General features: G+C 35.7%; 1 protein-coding gene across 3 annotated transcripts in view; it reads right to left on the bottom strand.

Moving 5' to 3' along the window:
- The window catches only part of LOC121729604 (TLD domain-containing protein 2), a 208107-nt gene that overhangs the window by 187329 nt on the left and 782 nt on the right, over window positions 1-19996 (bottom strand). The window contains exon 1 of one of the 3 annotated variants that reach the window (XM_042118171.1): window positions 14804-14887. The exons of the other annotated variants lie outside the window; for them this stretch is intronic. The gene's annotated coding sequence lies outside the window, so the exon portion shown is untranslated. Of the gene's footprint in view, window positions 1-14803; window positions 14888-19996 lie in introns of those variants that run through there. 3 annotated transcript variants of the gene reach the window in all.

The raw sequence follows: 19996 nt of genomic DNA, 5'->3' as shown, positions 1-19996 counted from the left end.
CGTTCAAACACTATGTAGGTAAGTATACTTATTTTATAGGTGTTATGCGTAAACATAGAATAAAATCACAAGCGCAAAACTAACGATTAACAAGACAATAACAGGAGATTAGGTAGGTAAGCTAATTCCTAGACCTTCTTGAGTATCGTCAAGTGCGAGATAAGATATCTACGGTTTATAGCTCGTTTAATTATGATTTACACCCTGGATACACTTGGAACTTGGAAGGCAATTTATTTTACAACTTCCAATAAAACGGCAGTAACATGACGCTACCGATTTTTAGGGTTCCCTACCTGAAGAGTAAAATTCCTATTTAACAGACTCAACATGCAGCGTGTATTGTCACCCGTTTGTATCGGACTTAACAGACACAAAATTCTCTGATAATGCATGCTTCTCTGCTATAGCAAACAAAAAATAAAAACAGTATGAAATATTAAATTATTTATGTACACGTCATATATTCCTTTAACAATAATCGTTTTAGCCGTTTGGTACAGAACCTTACGTGCGCGAGTCCGACTCGCACTTGACCGGCTTATTTAAATTTAACTTAATTCGGCTAGTGTCATTGTGGATACCCGCGTGGGTGGTGGTGGGATATCTCGTTTGTGGTGATCCACCACAAACGAGATAAGTCCGACGGAATATCTAAAGCAAAGGTAGCATCAGATGCCAAGTCTGTCAAAGTCATCTGGTTCTGACTTCTCCTTAGGATGTACATCGAAAAAGTAGAGCTAATCTGGGGGCACGGGAGTGCCCCCGCCAAGATGAGCCAAGCGAAGCGCGCAAGGGCACTACCTACCTTTTCTCGAAACGTTTCGTCGTATTTTTGAACCTTCGTAACTTTGGTTTGAATAATGCGAGATAGTTGAAATTTTTAAGTCCAAAAACCAAAAACCCACAATTTGGTCACTGACTCACCGATCATCAAAACCGTTAGGGTACTTCCTGCAGTCTTAGAAAGCTGAAATTTGGTATGTAACATAATATTAGTACTGAAACAATATAAAAATTATCAAACCCAACTTAACCTATATCCGTACCATTATAGAGCAAAATTAGGCAAAAATTTGTGTTTTTTGTATGGGAGCCCCCCTTAATTTTTAACCGACTTCCAAAAAACGAGGAGGTTATATATTCGGCTGTGGATATTATTTTTTTTTGTATGTTTGACCACTACTCCGCCGTTTGAGAACCGATTTTCAAAATTTTTGTTTTGGTATAATTTGGTCCCATTTTCACAAAAGCGGTGATCTGATGATGGGATCCATGAGTAATCGAGGGAACTCCTCAAAATTTATATGGAAACATATGGTGATTTTGGTTTTATGAGAAGCATCCTAAGCATATGCTACCAAAACGCAAGATTTTGCACCAAGGTATACTATGGTTCCGAAGATACTAAGAGAACTCCGGATTCCTTATAGATACAAGTTTGGGGGTTTAGGCGTTGTTTTAAGAACTGAAAGCATATGCTACTACGCAAATTACATTTATCATCATCATCATCATCATCATCACTACCATGTCAGGGTCACCAATGTCACAACTCAGATGGTTGTATATGGAATATGGATACAATATACACACAACACAATAAAATATCATCAGTCATCACTCATCACGTTATGTCCTTATTTATTTGGTACATTTCAAAGCGATTTTAATACAAAAAAAAACAAGTTCAAGTACCACAAAATTGAACATAAGTAACAAATTCAACCTTTACTCCAGAGCGTAAGGCACACATTTGGGTTGGACTGAAGGAAACGGGGCACTATGGAAAAAAGACTTAGTTATTCGCCAGGGCTTTGAACTTAATATACAGTAACTAATGATAAATGGCCAGGCCACCGATTTTGAGTAATGTGTATAGATTCTCCTCGTGCGGCTGACACATTATAATATTATCAAATATTTTGCCGCGCTTTAGGGTAAAATTAAGGTTTTTAGATTTAGGGTTGAGTATGTAAGGTTAGAAACTTGGCTCTACATGAGATCTCACTACTTTTTGACACGACGAACTATAATATTATGTTCTCATCTTGGCAACATTTTCACATGAAAATGTTTTTGGTGGGATAGAATTTATTCCGATCTATTTTTATGTACAAAACCATTTAGCTAAGGACTGCTAGCCGTTGCTCGCTTGGCAAATGAGCAAATGCTTCTTCATCAACGTCACCTTAATTGCTCTCGCAAATGAAACGAGATGAGCTCGTTCTAAAATACAATAGAACCTAGGTCTTTTCTTTGCAACTTCTCTTAAATATATGAGGGAAGAATAAAATTTTAACGTTCTTAAATAGCTATCTCGACATAGATTATTCGATTCTGTAGCCTTAGCACGGCCACCAGTAGAAATGCGAAAGTATGGACAAACTGTGGACATAAACTAAACGTGCCGTTCCGATCTTTACCGCGGCCAATCACGACCGACAAAAATTCAATTAAAATACCACTTTATGACAGACTACAGTATATGTCATAGAGTAGGATATTGTTTGAATTTTTAGGACTATAGTCTGTCATAAAGTGGCATTTTAATTAAATTTTTGGGAACGAAAAAAGTTAGGAACGCTACCTTAAGTTTATCTCCACAGTTTGTCCATACTTTCGCATTTCTACCGGTGGCCGTGCTAAGAGTGGACTGTGGAGTAGTGAATAGAGTAGTGGCTAGTTCTATTTCTCTCAAACCAATAGATTTATACACCAAGCCCTACCCTAAGACATAGAAATGCTGCTCATAAGATAAAAACAAAGCATTGTATAGCTTATTCATAATGTAACTTTTTTAATAACAAGAGAGTTAGAAAATATGACGCTATAACGAGGAAAGTGGCTACGCGCCATGGCGTGTGCTACAAAACATGGAGGCAGTGAGGCCCACCGACTATACTGACCGAAGAATCATAAAACACACCACCTATAAAATGTTTCGAGACTCGTTTGGACCCTGCCAATGACGACTCATTTTAGACCCATTATTCGCAGACTTGACCCAAATTTAAATATGCAAGTCACTCATTTATATCAACTCAATATGTCATCCGCCAGGCCTCAGAAAAGAGAAATAAGTATCAAAAAGAAACGTCGGCACTTTTCAATTTGAAAAGGTTATGACATTCTGCATATAATGGGGGTTTTAAGAGTCATATAAAATATGCTACTCAATATTTTAGGCGTGGGTGGTTGCTTGTCTTACTTATATATAAAATTCTCGTGTCAAAATGTTCGGCCGCGTACTCCTCCGAAACGGCTTTATTGATTTTAACCAAATTTTATATGCATATTCTGTGGGTCTGAGAATCGGCTACTGGCTACTTTTTATATTGATAAGTGCATTTGTTGAATAAATAATAGTAAATGAATAAATAATAGTAAATTATTACAACTCGAGACTGACGGCGACCATTGTTTGTGCGACGGGATAGCGATGGACTTTGCCATGGTGACATACTTATTTAGTCACTTCAATAAAATAATACGGGCACTTTATTTGCCAAAGAAACGTTTGCCGGGATAGCTAGTTAAATATAACAAACTCGCCAAATATTTAAAACTATACACCAAGTAGCCTTCTATATTAGAGATACGACTTGCCAAGATATTTTTATTAATCTAAATAAATACCAAATTATTGGTACTTTAAGGGCGGATTCGACCAAACTGGAGTAAAATTTTACTCGAGTATAACTGTCTCCTAATCTAAGAGTAAGCTGGTTTTGCGTTTTTCCAACTTCTAATCCAAGTTCACAATTTACACAACAGAGTTCAACTGTCAAGTTGAACTCTGTTGTGTAAATATTTACTCCCGTGTAATTACCTCATTCTTGGATTAGAAGTTGGAAAAACGCAAAACCAGCTTACTCTTAGATTAGGAGACAGTTATACTCGAGTAAAGACCGTGACACGGTCGGTGTCATTGTGAACTATAATTGACATTTTATTTCATACTCTTTGAGTAACTTGGTAAAATGCAAACGATAATACCCTAGAGTAAATTAAAGGAGTAAAATTATTCTCATGATAGTTATACTCGTGTAACTTCAAGTTTGGTCGAATCGGGAAATCGAAGTTTATACGTGGGAGAGCCATGCTTCGGCACGAATGGGCCGGCTCGACCGGATAAATACCACGTTCTCACAGAAAACCGGCGTGAAACAGCGCTTGCGCTGTGTTTCGCCGAGTGAGTGAGTTTACCGGAGGCCCAATCCCCTACCCTATTCCCTTCCCTACCCTCCACTATTCGCTTCCCTTCCCATCCCTACCCTCCCCTTTTTTATTCCCTCTTAAAAGGCCGGCAACGCACCTGCAGCTCTTCTGATGCTGCGAGTGTCCATGGGCGACGGAAGTTGCTTTCCATCAGGTGACCCGTTTGCTCGTTTGCCCCCTTATTTCATAAAAAAAAATTATTAAAAAAAAATATCGGGCCTAAGAGTTCTATTAGTTATGTTTTTTGTTATTTTCTATTACGTGGTATTACTAGTATTTCAAACAAAAATCTAAGGTGCTAATAATAATGGGATGACTGATGGTGATTGATGACAACGAAGGGGCAGTCTATCCTATGTTTTTTTTTCCATTTCTATACCGTTGTCAGCGAATGAATAATAATATAAAATAACACTACGCGCCTTATCAGCTCCGTGCAATCAAAACAAACATAACTTTACGCAGAAACGAGCAAATATATCGCATATCTACAGTTTGTTTATATTTTGTCCGTTTTAAAACATTTCTCGCATATTCTTTGTTACTTTTATCAGGTTAATATTTGTAAAGTAAAATAGAGAAATCTTCTTAAAAGTCAACAAACATTTACTAATTTCTAGGTTTCTAAATTCTATATGTTACAACTTACAACATCTACGCAACTTTGTGCTTTAATCCAGTAAGATACCTGTCTAACTACAAAACGGTAGTTTTTCAAGGCTGCATCCAACAGGTTACTGGGAACGAACCTGCAATATCGCATTAAAATACCACAATCAGGATACAAATCAATTGAAGGTCGAAGCATTTCCAAAGAATCTGTCCTATTTTCGATCGAACCCAAGTAACTAGCAACCCAAATTGCACCGAGTACTATCCAGTATCCATCCACTTAACGTTATAGCTCTATCGAACTATCGGGTAGAAAAAGTTTGGATTGGGTAACTTGTAACCAATGAAGTCCGCGCGAGTGGCGAAGACAGACAGCGACGGCATGAGTATCGATCGGCCCTACCCCCCCGCCCTACCGCCGCCCGCCCCCGCCCGCCCGAGCCCGCCCGAGCCCGCCTTACGTAACTCCAGCTGATCGCACCCGGTAACCTTGGCAACGAGACCTGTGCACGCGCTCAACTTCCTAAACATACAACAAATGGAACCTTAGGCTGTGAAAAGGGGGCTAACGAGTAAAGAAATTGCCTGATGGAAAACGATCACCGTCGCACATACCAGAGAGGTCGCAACCGCTTCACTGGCTCCCTTTTTGAGATGATTGCTACTTTTCAGCTAAGTCGCTATGCTTATAAAATATCTTCTTATAATAATCAAGCATAAAATCTTCATGTACATAAGTTCTATGGTCTACTATTTTATCAAGCATAGAATAGATGCTTAGAAAATGCCTCTATACAATAAGTAACTTTGTCTAGTAGAACAGTAAACAAACGCCTTAAAGCCTCATAAGATTCTTCTTCAAATGTTAGCTAATATAGATTATAACGTCGGCACCAAGCACAATGGAAATCTAGGTTAATGTCGTTAAAGTTTGACCTAAGTTAATAGCCTAAGTAACGGCCATAATTACTACGCTAAGCTTACGAAAGAAAAATAAACTTCTTGAGCATGAATTTCTGAGCTTTATTAGCTAGTCAAGAATTAAAAAAATGCAAATTGCCAGGCACAAACTTTTAGAATAATTATTGTAAACTCTGTGCCTTGCTTTGCATTTTTAAGCGTTATATCGAACTTTTTGGTGGTAACTGGTAAGCCTTAAAAGTTTCCGCTTTGAAGAGCATTTAGTTACCACCTGCTAACCTTTCTAGAATAAAACTTATCTAGAAAAGCTGACCCGGCAAAGGTTGTTTTGTCATACGTTATTTCGGGTTTGAAAATAGATGTCAGCGGATTCTCAGACTTATCCGATAAACAGCCGTTTCGGAGGAGGCAACAGAATCCATTCTAATATTATAAATGCGAAAGTGTGTCCGTCCGTCTTTTTGTTTACGCATAAACCGCTAAACCGATTTTGCTGGAATCTGGTATGAAATTAATACTTTTAACTCCTTGGAAAGGACATAGGAATTTTTATCACGGAAAAATTAATGGTTTTAGCGCGGTAAACGATTTTCAGCGCAACGGAGTTGCGGGCATGGTATGATAATTTATCTGATTAGGTTAGGTTAGGTTAGTCCATAAGTCACTATGATGTTAATAATATTATATACCCTTACAAGTTAGCTATTTGGTTAAAACAATGTTTTATCTAATTTAAATAATATGGTCGCTTGTATGTACATGTATCCCGCACACCGCACACGACATATCCGCGTATATGTGGTTGACTTACGGCCGTTCCCAATATTTGATCTATCTCTGGTTTTGTCCTACTAGAGATAGGCAAAATCAGAGATAGATCAAATATTGGGAACGGCCGTTATTCATATTATGACGATCGTACATAAATATGAATTTATGTGACCGTCGCACTGATCGGCTTTCGTTGAACAAATTAAATTTTAAACGGAAAAAATGTCCTTTACCAGAATTCAAAATACAAAGACCAATTTTTATGAAAATCGGACCAAGAGGTAACAGACAGCCCAACACACTGTAAAGAGCTTTACTAAACTCTACTTCACACATTGTGTGATAAGCAAATAGCGACATTTTAAGGAAAACCAAGGAGGAAAATTCGCGAATTTAACAAAACATACTAGGCCAGACCATAATGAAAATATTTTTAATGGCCTCCTATTTGAAAACATTTTTACAAGAACCCTCAAGAAATTGTATTGGGGCATTTTCAAAAAAATGTGTACCCCTGGTTTTTACCTTGTCCCTTGACTTCGCTACAGATTATTTGTAAAAAATTACATACTAACATTTTGTAATTTTAATGTAGGAGCATAAACAAGTTTTCTTTTATTAAAATACATTCACGTTTGTATATAATTTTATTTAGTATGAGATTTATAAGGGTTTTTAAGTACCGAAACCTATTAAATTCACCTGTCCCCTTCCCAGAAGTTGTAACAAAATCTTTAATAACTATTTTTTTTCTTAAAGTAAGTTACTTAAAAAACATATGTTAGATTCTTAAATACTTAATGTATCAATTGAATGTCTTGTTATTGAAAAATCTAACATAATTTAACTACAAATTAATTAAAATTATAATCATGAAAAAACAACCCGGCCGGAATGTTCGGTTTAGTGACCGTTTTTTTTAGTTTTATAAACATACTACAAAAATATTTTCGGCACTAAATGATAGCACTATATTTCATTGTACATCGAGAAACTTCAATTTAAATTTAGTAGTTAAAAATCTGCTACAAGACGCGGACGCAGGTTGGATGGTTCTTCAGGAACGGTTTATTTGTTCAGATAAGTGACCATATTTTGTAAGCATTATTATACTTTCTCCAACTGTTTTTACTGTTGACACGTTGCAAAATTAGTTTAGTATTTAGTATAAAAAATGAAATTGTGATAACTATTATCGGTTATTTACAAACACTTTAAAAGTAAAAGAAAGTAATATTACGTGACTTCCGACTTGTGACTTTTCGTATGGTCACATATAATGGAACGGACAAGTCACAACAGGCGGAAAGCATAAGGCTTAGTTCACATTTTAAATAAATTATTTTTTTATTCACAGATTTTATAAAGAAAATTGGAGATTTTTAAACTGGTACGATTAACGTACAAATATATTTTTTATTACTTATGTGTTAAGGTGACGCCGCGTTAAAGTAAAAAACCGATTTGGATATGTTTTAGATTGCTAGTTTTCTATGAAAGGCCGGCCCGGCCTCTCACAGAAAACAAGCAACGGAACAGCAAAAAATGGAAAGGGCGTAAGCGACAAAATAGTTTTGTCGCGTAATTTAAAAACCATAAATACATTTCATATAAGCTATGGGCAAATTAAAGTGTATGCTTGAACCAATCCATGTACATTTTTGGAAGCTTAAATCACTCTCCTCTGTAGGGAAAAATAGGAATCCTTTTTTTTTTACACAGGTCTATTTGATTGATTATTCTGTGTTATAAAAGTTGACCAATCGTGTTATGCTATGGGTAAATCAAAGACAAAGACATGATAAATACTGACAATGAACTTTAATTTCTTAGCTTTAGTTATTGCTGAGAAAAATCGATATCGCTACAGCCAAATCATAAAGGCGTCGACTTTACTTAACAATAACAAATATACTATTTAAAATTTAAGTACCTAAAAGTTTTATGTTTTTTTAAAATTTTGATTTTATTTCCACTACTTTTCTATCAGTAAAGTTGAAAATCATTTTGTGTCGTTGATATTTGCAGATTTATAATAACTAGACATCAGATTATATGCATTTGCATACTTGCATATGCAAATGCATATAATGTCACTTTTTAGGCGATAGTGCATATTTTGGCAATTTTTCGTTGATAGTGCATATTTCGGTAGTTTAACTTCCATGGGCATTAAGATTGCAATCGGAAAATGTTGGTAGAAAATTATTATTGGCGTATAATAAATAAATAAAAAGTCTTTATTTCAAGAAATTAAAAATCCTGGATTTTATGAAATTATAAAAATTGGCGCTTTTATTAATGTCACTACCGGAAAAGTCTTCAAAAAAATAATAAATTTTAATATTAAGTGACTTTTGATTGTGCATATTTTGTGCATATTTCGACCATTTTTCGTGCATATTTGCATGGATATTTCGGCACTTTGATCGTGCATATAATCCGATGTCATTAATAACTTAGGAATTCGTAGACATGTGAACACATCTTTATGATTATGAGATGTTCGTCCCTCTAATTATTGAAGTTAAATCTATGAAATCAAAGAATTTTTTACTTTTATAAGTAGTGCAACAATAAAAATGTTTAAATAAAAGGTTTTTGTGTTATAAAAACTCCTTTAAATATGTTAAATATTACTTACTCATGTAAAAAAATGAAAAATAACCTAGTGGTTGGGTCACATAGTCACACTATGGATTAAAAATAATTGCTACTCTTGTTGATCCTTGAAATTATCTAAATTTTTTTTAATAAACAATTAAATATGCATTTCACTAGATTAAATTAACGAAGAAATCCATTTATTGCTGTATTTTTTTGTATTAAATTATATTTTACATTTAGTCGCACAACGGAATCTGTTTCGTCGAAAATTCGATTTTGTTTCAATAATATCAGAATAATATAACGTTTTCAGCGTTCTTTTTAACTTATTCCATTAGTTCAATATTTTTCCTTGTATATGACATTCAAAAAAAGGTAAATAAATGACCTTAAAAAATATAGACATATTTTTGCAAGGGTACACGTTTTTTTGAAAATGCCCATTGACATGTTATTGGGAGAAATTCCCGTTTAATATTTAAGCATATTTTCTCGATATTGGATACGCAATAAAAACCTATAAGCAAAAATCGTACATAACAACGCCTACAAACAAGGTTAAAGTAAAAGATAGCAAAATAATGTTGTCATTAAATTATTTTTGACAAAGAACTGTAGTTAAAATGATTGATAAATTTAATCTCATAATCTCTCAATAAACATTCTATCGAAAAGCTTCGCACTTTTGTTTGCTTCAGAAGAATCATTTTGTCGTACCATAAAATCTTTTGGCAACAGTTTGTTTTCAAGGACAATCCTTTATTAGTCCTCGTATACTAGCCAATGCGATCTGACGTCTCGATAGCCAAATGAAATCGTAAGATCGCACAGTACACTGTTAAAATGTCGGAATACACCCACAATAATAACAGGGAATATTACGCAAAGGTCGGAGCAGAGGGCGTTACTAGCACATACACTTAAATAAACCGACCAAAATCTGACATGTTTTACACGTCATATCAGAATATTGACAGAAACGTTCTCAAACATCGAATAAAATTTTTGTTTATTTTCTGTGCTGCGGTCTTCCGCTATAACATTGAAGTATATTCCGTCAAAAAAAAGTGGCAACACCGTAGTGTCATCCCTTTTTTCTTAGATTGATTTGAAAGGGATGACATTACGATGTCTTCTCATAATTATACAATAAACATTCTATTCATAATAATTTCTACTACTGCGAAAACTTTCGTGCATTGACTCGAAACAAACTACACTGTAGCTGTGATAACAATTGAACGACGACCAAATATTTTTAAACTCTACCAACTAGGTATACAAACACAACTATACTGCATCCTTACAAGTTACAGGACAAAATTTTACCAAAGAATGTACGATTTTGTAAATATATTCTGGGATCATGTCATTGGAATAACTCTACGTTTACGTTTTATAAGCATTTCTTCCGAATATATATATCAAAGTCGCAGACATTTCAACTGAAGATAACTTCATTAGCGTGACATGACACATACTGGCCTATTAACCCCCACTTGTGAGTTGTGACACCTTAATTTCCTGACATGTCCCGAGCCAATTCACCGACAGTGAAATAACTCATTATGCAATAAGACCAAACGTTGCTGAGTTGTGACGAGAAGACTAAAAAACGTACGTATTGTTCATCAGTCGTCACTAAACAAATTCAAAGTGCACGACTTTTAACCCCTAGAAAAACCGTTTGAGGTGGTTAAAACTCGACAAACATGTCATTTTATCAGCCAGCAGCGCAAAAACAAAAGCATCCGTGTCGAAGTTGTTTTTCAGGAAATTATTATTAATGCATCTCATGATAAAATATGATAAAAGTTAAAAACAATGGATCCGGTTTCCGCTTGCCCTTTAACTTAATAAAGCACATTTTTATATTTTCATCAAAAATGGCGTATAGCGTCGCCGTATCGTTGCAAGCGTTACGAATCGGACGTAATCGAAACCCATTATAGCCGATAATGGATAAGAAATCGATTCTTTTAAGAAGTCGATAATCAAAATGAAGATCATTTTTATGGCATGACTCACATAAAAAAACTAGGCTTTTTCATCCGTTGTGGATGATTTATACAGTATTTTCAGAGCGAAGTAACCACTCCTCAAATACTGTAGTGCCTGGGGACAAGATTTCAATGTATGGTTGCCCAAGCACATACGGCATTCTCGCAACATATAGTCGGCCTAGTCCAGAGGAAAGAACTAGTCAATACGTCTGGGACCAACTATGTGCGGGTTTCCTCACGATGTTTTCCTTCACTGTACGAGCGTCCGTCCGTATTATGTACTTGAGATCAGAAAATGTCTCATTGGTACACGCCTCCACCCGGGTTCGAACCTGCACCCTTTTAGAGTGCGAACCAAAGGTGTACCCATTAGGCCACGGACGCTCCTAAGAAACGCAGAAAAGCTCAACAATGGCGAAGGCACTACTACTAGAATGTTTCTACGAAACGATGTTGATAACTAAGTAACTACCCCAGTTGCCAATTATTATTATCAATATCGTAAATCTCCACAAAGCTAAGATTTAGTACAAAAATTGCGAACAGGGCGTTACTTCGGCAAGGTCAGCTCCATTTAATGTAATCATGCCAATTATGTCGCCTAAAAGCCGTAATTGTGAATAAGACTGTTGTGAGGAAAAACAAGACACGTCATAATTTTACCAATTAAATAATTGCGAATGAATTCAGAATTACATATACTCCAACGGGTCTGAATATAAAATGAAAGGCATTATTTAAACTTAAATACACGTAGGAAGTCGGAAGCGAAAAATTTGAACACAGTCGAATTTCCACGATATTTTCCAAACAAGCTCTCATTTCGAGGCACTCTTTTTGTACGTTTTACAGGAATGTCAAGGCGAACTAAACGGAACTTCCGACTGTCGAGACAGCAGAATTCTGAACAATGCTTTTCTCTGAACGATGTTGAAAAAATATACGACTGTGTGTGTGGATTACGTAATGTATTTGTGCAGCGTTTGTTATACGAAGTATGCATCGAAACGACACAATATAAATAACACACTGTCAGAATCCAGCTTCGTATTAGACTGCCCGAATCTGGCGCACACATTGGTAAGAATTACCTGTACATACATACAATAACATACATATGTATTACATAGACAAACTTTACTTTTAGTTGGTACTACTAATATATATTCTGGGCTTTTAGTTTTAACTTTTAGTATGTTTTGAGAGACATTAAAAGTAACACAACTGAGTTACTCTACATTAAGAACGATTCGCGTAGAGGACGAGGACAAATTAAAATTTGCCTTTTCCTACTTAAAAAAAATTACCCAAATGAAAACTACATTATTCGCAGCCCAAATGACGTGTAAAAACGGTGATACTCAGAAAATCAGAGCCCGAAACAGGAAAGGTGTTTTACGATCAACTATTGCACGGTTAGGTAATTTCTAATACATAATACCGAGAACGAATAAATAAGAAAATATGGCACGTAAAAAATGTTATAACAGTCAAAATATTTTTTTTTTATCATTCTACAAAAACATTTTTGATCGGCCAACAATTGGGTTTCAATATTTTAAGTAGCCATTAGTATTTAGTAACCCTAACTTGGAACATTCGTATTTGCCAATAAAGCTTTTAAAATATTGCTTAAACCGAACAACTTGAAAAAATCTTTCTAGAAAATTGCAAAGAAATATTCTCCTATTCAATCTTAATTTATGAGACGGATAGCGAGGCACGGTCGTATTCCGTATAATAAACTGCACTTAGTCTTGCAATATTCATCCTCTTAATCATAAAAGAATACAAAATGTGAAGACTTCAAGTTTGATATAAACTGACAAGAAAAGTGAGTTTTGATAAATAAATAATGATAAATAAATAAATGAGACTTGATAAATAAATAAACATTTCAAAAATAAATTAGATTAAAAAAAGAAGCTGTAAAAAATTAAGTATGAGTAATAAAATATGCCACTGATAGAAAATAAACATGTAACATAAAACTTTATCAATGACTAGCGGCCCGCCCCGGCTTCGCACGGGTGGACATTGATTTTTAAATAATTTTTTTTCAATCTTTATTTCTTAGTCAATCTTTTTGTTAAGCAGAACATAAAAATGGTTTACACTATTTAGCCTGTAACTACTATATTATAATTATTATACACATTTTTATTGTATTTTTTTTTTATATTTTAAGTGTTATGTTTGATTATTAATTCAAAAATAATAGTCATTCAAAACGTAATGAATTAATGAAGCACTATAATATTATCCCAATCTATTGTGTCTGCGATTCCCCTGATCGAGGGAATAATAATTAATATTTACGTGGACTCTCCGGGCGAGCACACCCGCGCGGCCATTAATGCCATGAATAAAATATTTAGGCATTTAAATGTAGTCCAAAAACATATCAAGATTTTTTAATTAAAAAATGGTTATTGTGCCTCACTCAACATAGATAGGTATAGTGTGTCACGGACTTTTTTGTAGATATTTAAAAGATCTACAATTACTTAGAACATTTTATGGTTCTATCTTTTATAGTTTAGGCAGCGTACGCGAAAAAAGTAACATTTCTGGTTGATTTTTTACATCTTGCGTCCGAAAATCCCAAATATCTTACGGAACCCTATTTTTTTCCAAAATAAAATTTAGCCTAAGTTCAGCAGAATTAATGTAGGATTCCAATGGTAAAAGAATCTTTCAAATCGGTCCAGTAGTTTCGGAGCCTATTCAAGACAAACAAACAATCAAATCTTTCCTCTTTATAATAGTAGTGTAGATTAGTACTAGCCTCGGAGACCATAACAACATACTAAATGACCCTAACATTTGGTTCACTTCGGAGGCATTCGAACCACACTTCAACATATAATATCATGAATGACGATACCTAATCAATCAAACATCTTCGGAAAGCCTTCGCGAAAACAGTTCGGAAAAACGGAGGCGTTTGATTGATTCGAGTGATGTCGTTACTCGTTAGCATGTTACAATATCAATATGATGACAATTGACAATGCTCGATCGTTGTCGCTGTCGCATCCTACGTCGCATCCGATATTCTCGCGAGAAATTCGATACGAATAAGCACCCAAAGAGAAACATTGATCTATATTGAAAAAATCTTGGGCCTATAGATATTGCTTACAATGGCGAACTTTTCAGATCAAGGGCATCAAGGCCTTAACCATGATCTATCATAAAATCTAAATGCATTTTTAACTTAAAAATTATGTATAAATGGTTTAATAAGTAATATTTACTCTAAAACTTTAAGTAACTTTTTCATAACATAGTATGATGTTGAAAAAATCTTTATATGCACGAATTTATACCTAGTTTTTAATTAAACAAAAAATAACAGATCTCTGAAAAGTCTTTTGTTAAGACACTATCGATAGACTAGCATTTTGTTGCGCACATTGGTTTAAAAGATGAGCCATTACTAACCACCTAAATTTAACTAAACAATCAAATCTTGCGTTGAACTACTGACAACAATTTATGGCAGAATCGTAAAGATGTGAAAAATTAAATGATTCTAAGATACGATGCGACAATATGATCGAATTTATGATTGAAAACAACAATGATCGTTTCTACGTTTCGATGTTGGATGGCGGATGATGTGCAAAAGCATCTAGAGTGGTCCATGCATCGATGCAACGAACCGAAATGTCAAATTCGCATGAAGCAGCACTGACGGGGGATAAGACGGCATATCGCGCACACGACCACTCCGCAGGCTGGCAGCGTGCAACTGTGCGGGCGCGGGCGGCGCGCCGCGCGGGGGCACGGGGGGCGGCGCGCGGGGGTGGCGGGGGGCGGGGCGGCGCATGGCGGTGGCGCCCAACGTGGGACCTCACCCTTTTGCCACTTATAATCACTGAACGATTTATCGACAATGTAGCAATTTAGTTAAAAAATCCTGGATCGCGTAATGTGGCGAGTGGGGATATCGGGAACTCGAGTATACTCCAGTCTTCAACTGATCGCGTATTTTCATTGAGTTTCCACCTCCTCAACACTCCTCATGTTTCGAACACGAGTCGAGGTCACGATGAGGATTTGTTTGCTAATCTTTAAATCGCTACAATTCGAAAATAATGCAGTATGGGTCGTATTTTTTTTTTATTAATGGAAAATGTCTACTTTTGATAGTCAAAACCCAAGAGTACCGACGAAAATTAATAAATAATATTCTCATGATGCGTATGCAAGTTTTTAGCAGTTCTTAAACAACAGAAAAAATATCTAAGTAAACAGTAGGTACCATTCAACCTGATTCAGCCTGCTCATAAGATTTATAAATTACGAGTGTTTAAAAATAACCACTAATAAGCAAAGGAAAACGTTCAATAAAAAATGCATTGCCACTACTGACCTAGTGGTATAAGGTATCGATTAGGAAATCATAGTGCAGTTATAACTTATACCTGACAGTTCTCACAAACAGTATAATACATTTGTAACAACATACATGGACTAGTTTCCTGGAATGGTAGAATATTTATAAGCCACAACGTACGGTCAAGGAGGGGTCTGGTTTATCACCTTTGAGCCTTATTGCAAAGAAATAGGGTTGAAGAATATTTCTACCTTTCACTTATTTTATACTTTAGGACAGGGGTTCCCAAACCGTGCGCCGCGGCACCCTGGTGCGCCGTGGAAAGGCAAGAGGGGCGCCGTGAGTCGATCCTCCATCATTATCCATAACCACAAATATTATAAAATAAAATAATAATATTATGAATTAAACAAAGAAGGCAGATGATTAAATACTTGTTTATTATTATTTACTTGCTTAACCTAACTATAATCATTAAAGGTGTTTATTTATGTATATTTTTGTAATAGCTAGGTAGAAGGGTGCCATGACAAAATATTAACTTGTAAGTGCACCGCAGGCTGAAAAAGATTGAGAACCCCTGCTTTAGAACATTAAATAAGATATCCTAAAGGTAACTCTTATAAAAATTCCGAGGTACAAACTCTGAATGGTCTGTGCAGTTGACGAAGTGCGATGTCGGTTGCAATAAAACTTTGCCAACTTATTGATTGCACTCGCGGAAAAGCTTAGAATCAAACAACGGTCGGAGTCCGATCTGAAAACATACAGCTCTATACTCAAAGATGGTTCAATCAAAAAGTTATAAATCCTTTTAGTCGCCGTAAAATTTACTGATGAATTTGAGTGAGTCAAGAAAAAAGATACAGATTAGGCACTCCCTCCCTTTGTTATTCCTTGTTCCGTTGAAAAGATAAATAAATACATTACTTTTGCTTATCTTTAATATTCATGTGTACCTAATATAAATTATTTTATTGAAAGTTATAAAAATTCTTGGTGTCTCGTTACAAAACAAGTCAACGTTTATTAAGTCCGTTTTTATACGAACTTGCGCGAACTATGAGGAACGAGCACAAAATTAAAAGGCACTGACTCTTGTGGACTTAATCGCAGACGATAGACTTTTTGTGCGTGACAAAAAGTCTGTCGTCTGCGATCTCCCTAAAACTACAGTCTTATCTAGGTATTACATACAGGGTGTAACAAAAATAAGTGATAATACTTTAGGGTGTGTACGTGTTCCTTGTAGAGAGTTCACAATCTATTTCTCTGTGAGGAAGTGAAACACGAGAAAAGAACTAATGGCATAAAAAATCTGCATCTACCAGAAAATTATTCCTCAGCTCTGAATTAAACCGTAAAAAGTATGTTGGTTAGCCGTTAGTGCATACATTTCGGTACACAAATCTCGTCAAATCGCACTTGGCGACGCTCTTTGCTTCGATATGTCTTGTTTAACAATGTGTACCTATGTTGTGTTTACAGTAACAGATACATTAGATACGATAATATCGACCGAGGTTACGTACCATCCCGCAGACATGACCGCGACCACACAACACACGTTGACCCAGACGTGATTCATCATCATCATTGCCGGATTTATATTTTTACTGAGAGTATGCCACTTTATTTCCGCTGCCCCCTGCACGAAATACACCCTCTAGGACGCTGCACCGCCCCCCTAGGATGCTGCCGTTTCTAGGCCGCGGCCTATACGGCCTATTTATAAATCCAGGGTTGATCATCATCACCTCCTCATAAACGGCCAGACTCGTTTTTTTTATAAAGAAGAAAAGAGTTTATTCTATTCTCCAGCGCAGAAATTGTCCAATTCCCATGAACAAGTTAGCCTGTCAAAAGCGCTAGTGAGTAGATAAACTTTAATCGAAAACAGCGTTGCCAGATTTTTTTTGTGCTAAGTCGGGACTTTGAAACTTTTTGAGTGAAAAAGCTGGATTCTTCAGTCAAAAGCGGGACAAAGTAAAAAAAGGTATAAAATCAAAAGTTTTTTTTAATTTTTATATTTTTATTTGCTATAAAATAACGTTTACGTGACAATAGATAGCTAAATTAGCCAAAGAAAATCCACCCCTCTACCTCCCACACTCTTATCTTCATTACGCACCTTTCTTTCTCAGCAGTCAGCACGCTGCACGTACGTTCGGGCTTTCCCCGAAAAGCGGGACTGAGCTTGTCCCGCGCGGGACATTTAATTCTGATGAAAAAATCGGGACGTCCCGCCAAAATCGGGACGTCTGGCAACGCTGATCGAAAACCTCAAAACCGGCCATGAATTGAAACTCGATAAAACAATGGATAAATTAATAATAAGGAAAGCATATTTCTAAAACGTGTACATTCTGCACATTATTAAATATAAACTTTGTATTATGTTCTGTTAATCAATTACAAAACACCCGATGGTCTGCCTTTAGGAGCCTAGCTGATGTATCCTAGCAGACATGGGCGTAGCCAGGTTCTGGGCCAGAGGGGGGCAAATTACCCAGGTTCTGGGCCAGGGGGGGGGGCAAATTACGCAGAATAAAAAATATATTGTATTGCAAACAAATGGCAAAAAACCGTTTTATTATTTTTAATTTTTAAAGATGAAAGTACTAGATAATATACTTAGTAGGGACGTCAATATGATCCAGGGGGGGCAGCGTCCATGAATTCGGCACTGCTGCTAGATGGTTTCTGGAATATATTCGCGAGTGTTCGACACGACACTCCCGCACAGGAAAGTGCACGATGACGGATGTGTCAATTATTCTACGTCTCTATTGAGCTCGCTCGTTGCGGCAATACGTGGGGTATCGTATTCTTCTGCAATTTATCACTAACGCAGGCTTCCTGACTATTATCTTCTTTAACTGGGCAGGCGTAATGTACAGTAAGAAATGTCGTGAGAAACTTCTCGACAGCTATAGATTGCTGTATCGTCGCCAACTCATTACAAAACTGACTGTTATATTATACTAAAGTCTATAGATTAGTTCGCAATTAATTTAGCTATTATTTACCTTTGTACCATCCATCTTATAAGCAAAAACAAATCATAAATAAACATCACTTTAGGGCCGCGCCACACCGGAATGGCAGCGGCGAGGCGAGCACTTTCAGTGTCATATGATTTTAAACTTTATCTTCATTATTGTAATACATAGTATCGCTTGAGAAATCGCGGCTGCCAGCAGCCATGAGCGGCCACGGGCGGCCGTAGACTTCTCAAACGATATGACGCTGAAAGTTCTCGCCTCGCCGCTGCCCTTCCGGTGTAGCGAGGCCCTAATAGTGATTTAAGTAGATTTGTTAACCAGTAACTAGGGCAGACTATTTTTGTAACATTAAACATTAATTTTTCCTTAACAATATTTTGTATTATTGATTGCTATGATAAAATGCTCTGTCCAGCTTCAAGGTTCATTCGTAATTAGTGATGATAATTTTTTTAATAACAATTCAATAGTGCAGTTACTAATTTAATGATGAAATGGAATAATAGAATCCAAAACACTCACATAGTTCAATTTATTTTTAAGTATAACCAAACTTGCAAAAGATAAATTCAAGTCCGCTAAATTATCCATGTAATGTAGAATATACAGTAATATTATAGGCTTTATAGCAGTAATAAAAGTATTTATAACGATTATTATCAGCAGTGTGCCGGTGTACCTACACAACACAAATCAAACAACATCCATTCTTATCACAAAACACATTACCTATTGAAGTTCAAAACGGATTTGTTTACCAACTTTATCAGTCACAACTCACAGATATTTCCATTCATTATTAAAAAGTATTATTTTTTTTTCATATTATTCATTATAATATGAAGAAATGTAGTAACTTTATCATACTAAAAGTTTATTAACCTCATCTGTACAATCATTAAAATATAAAAAGATTTTTAAATAAGGCATTCTTATTAAACTTAAAAAAATACAGGTAAATTAAGTATTTGTGGAGTGATATCAGTATTTAAAAACGAATGTACAAAATATGAATATGAAAATTAAGATAATACTCGGTTGGCCTGGAGGAAACGGGGCACTATGGGAAAAAGACTTTTGACGAAAAAATGCATCCCCCTATGACCACCCCTTTTAATATACCAATCGATAATGTGCACGCACCAAGGGGAGCAAAAAAGCTCAGATAAACTTTTCTCACAAATCAACCCCTGACAAAAGACAGCCCGAAATGTGTGACCTTGTTAGTATGGAAAAAACACTTCAACCCCTTATCTTGGTAAAGGTTTAAAAACCTATCCCAATTTTTTTGGTTCAATAATTATAAGTAGACATATCCCCGCTACGTGGAGCTCCTATTTTTATTTTATTTATTTATTTATTATTGGGCCAACATTGCTATTTTGTACTTACACTCACATTTCGGTCTGTCTTTCAACAGAATACCAAATACCTAAACTAGTAAGTATATACCGTATTTAACCCATCGATCGTGGAATAACCAGATACAATAGCTTATCTATTGTTATTGC

The sequence above is a fragment of the Aricia agestis genome, chromosome 8, assembly GCF_905147365.1.
Source record: "Aricia agestis chromosome 8, ilAriAges1.1, whole genome shotgun sequence".
In the NCBI taxonomy this organism is placed as follows: domain Eukaryota; kingdom Metazoa; phylum Arthropoda; class Insecta; order Lepidoptera; family Lycaenidae; genus Aricia; species Aricia agestis.
The sequence above is the reverse complement of the archived record's forward strand: the minus strand, read 5'-3'. Positions and strand labels throughout refer to the sequence as shown.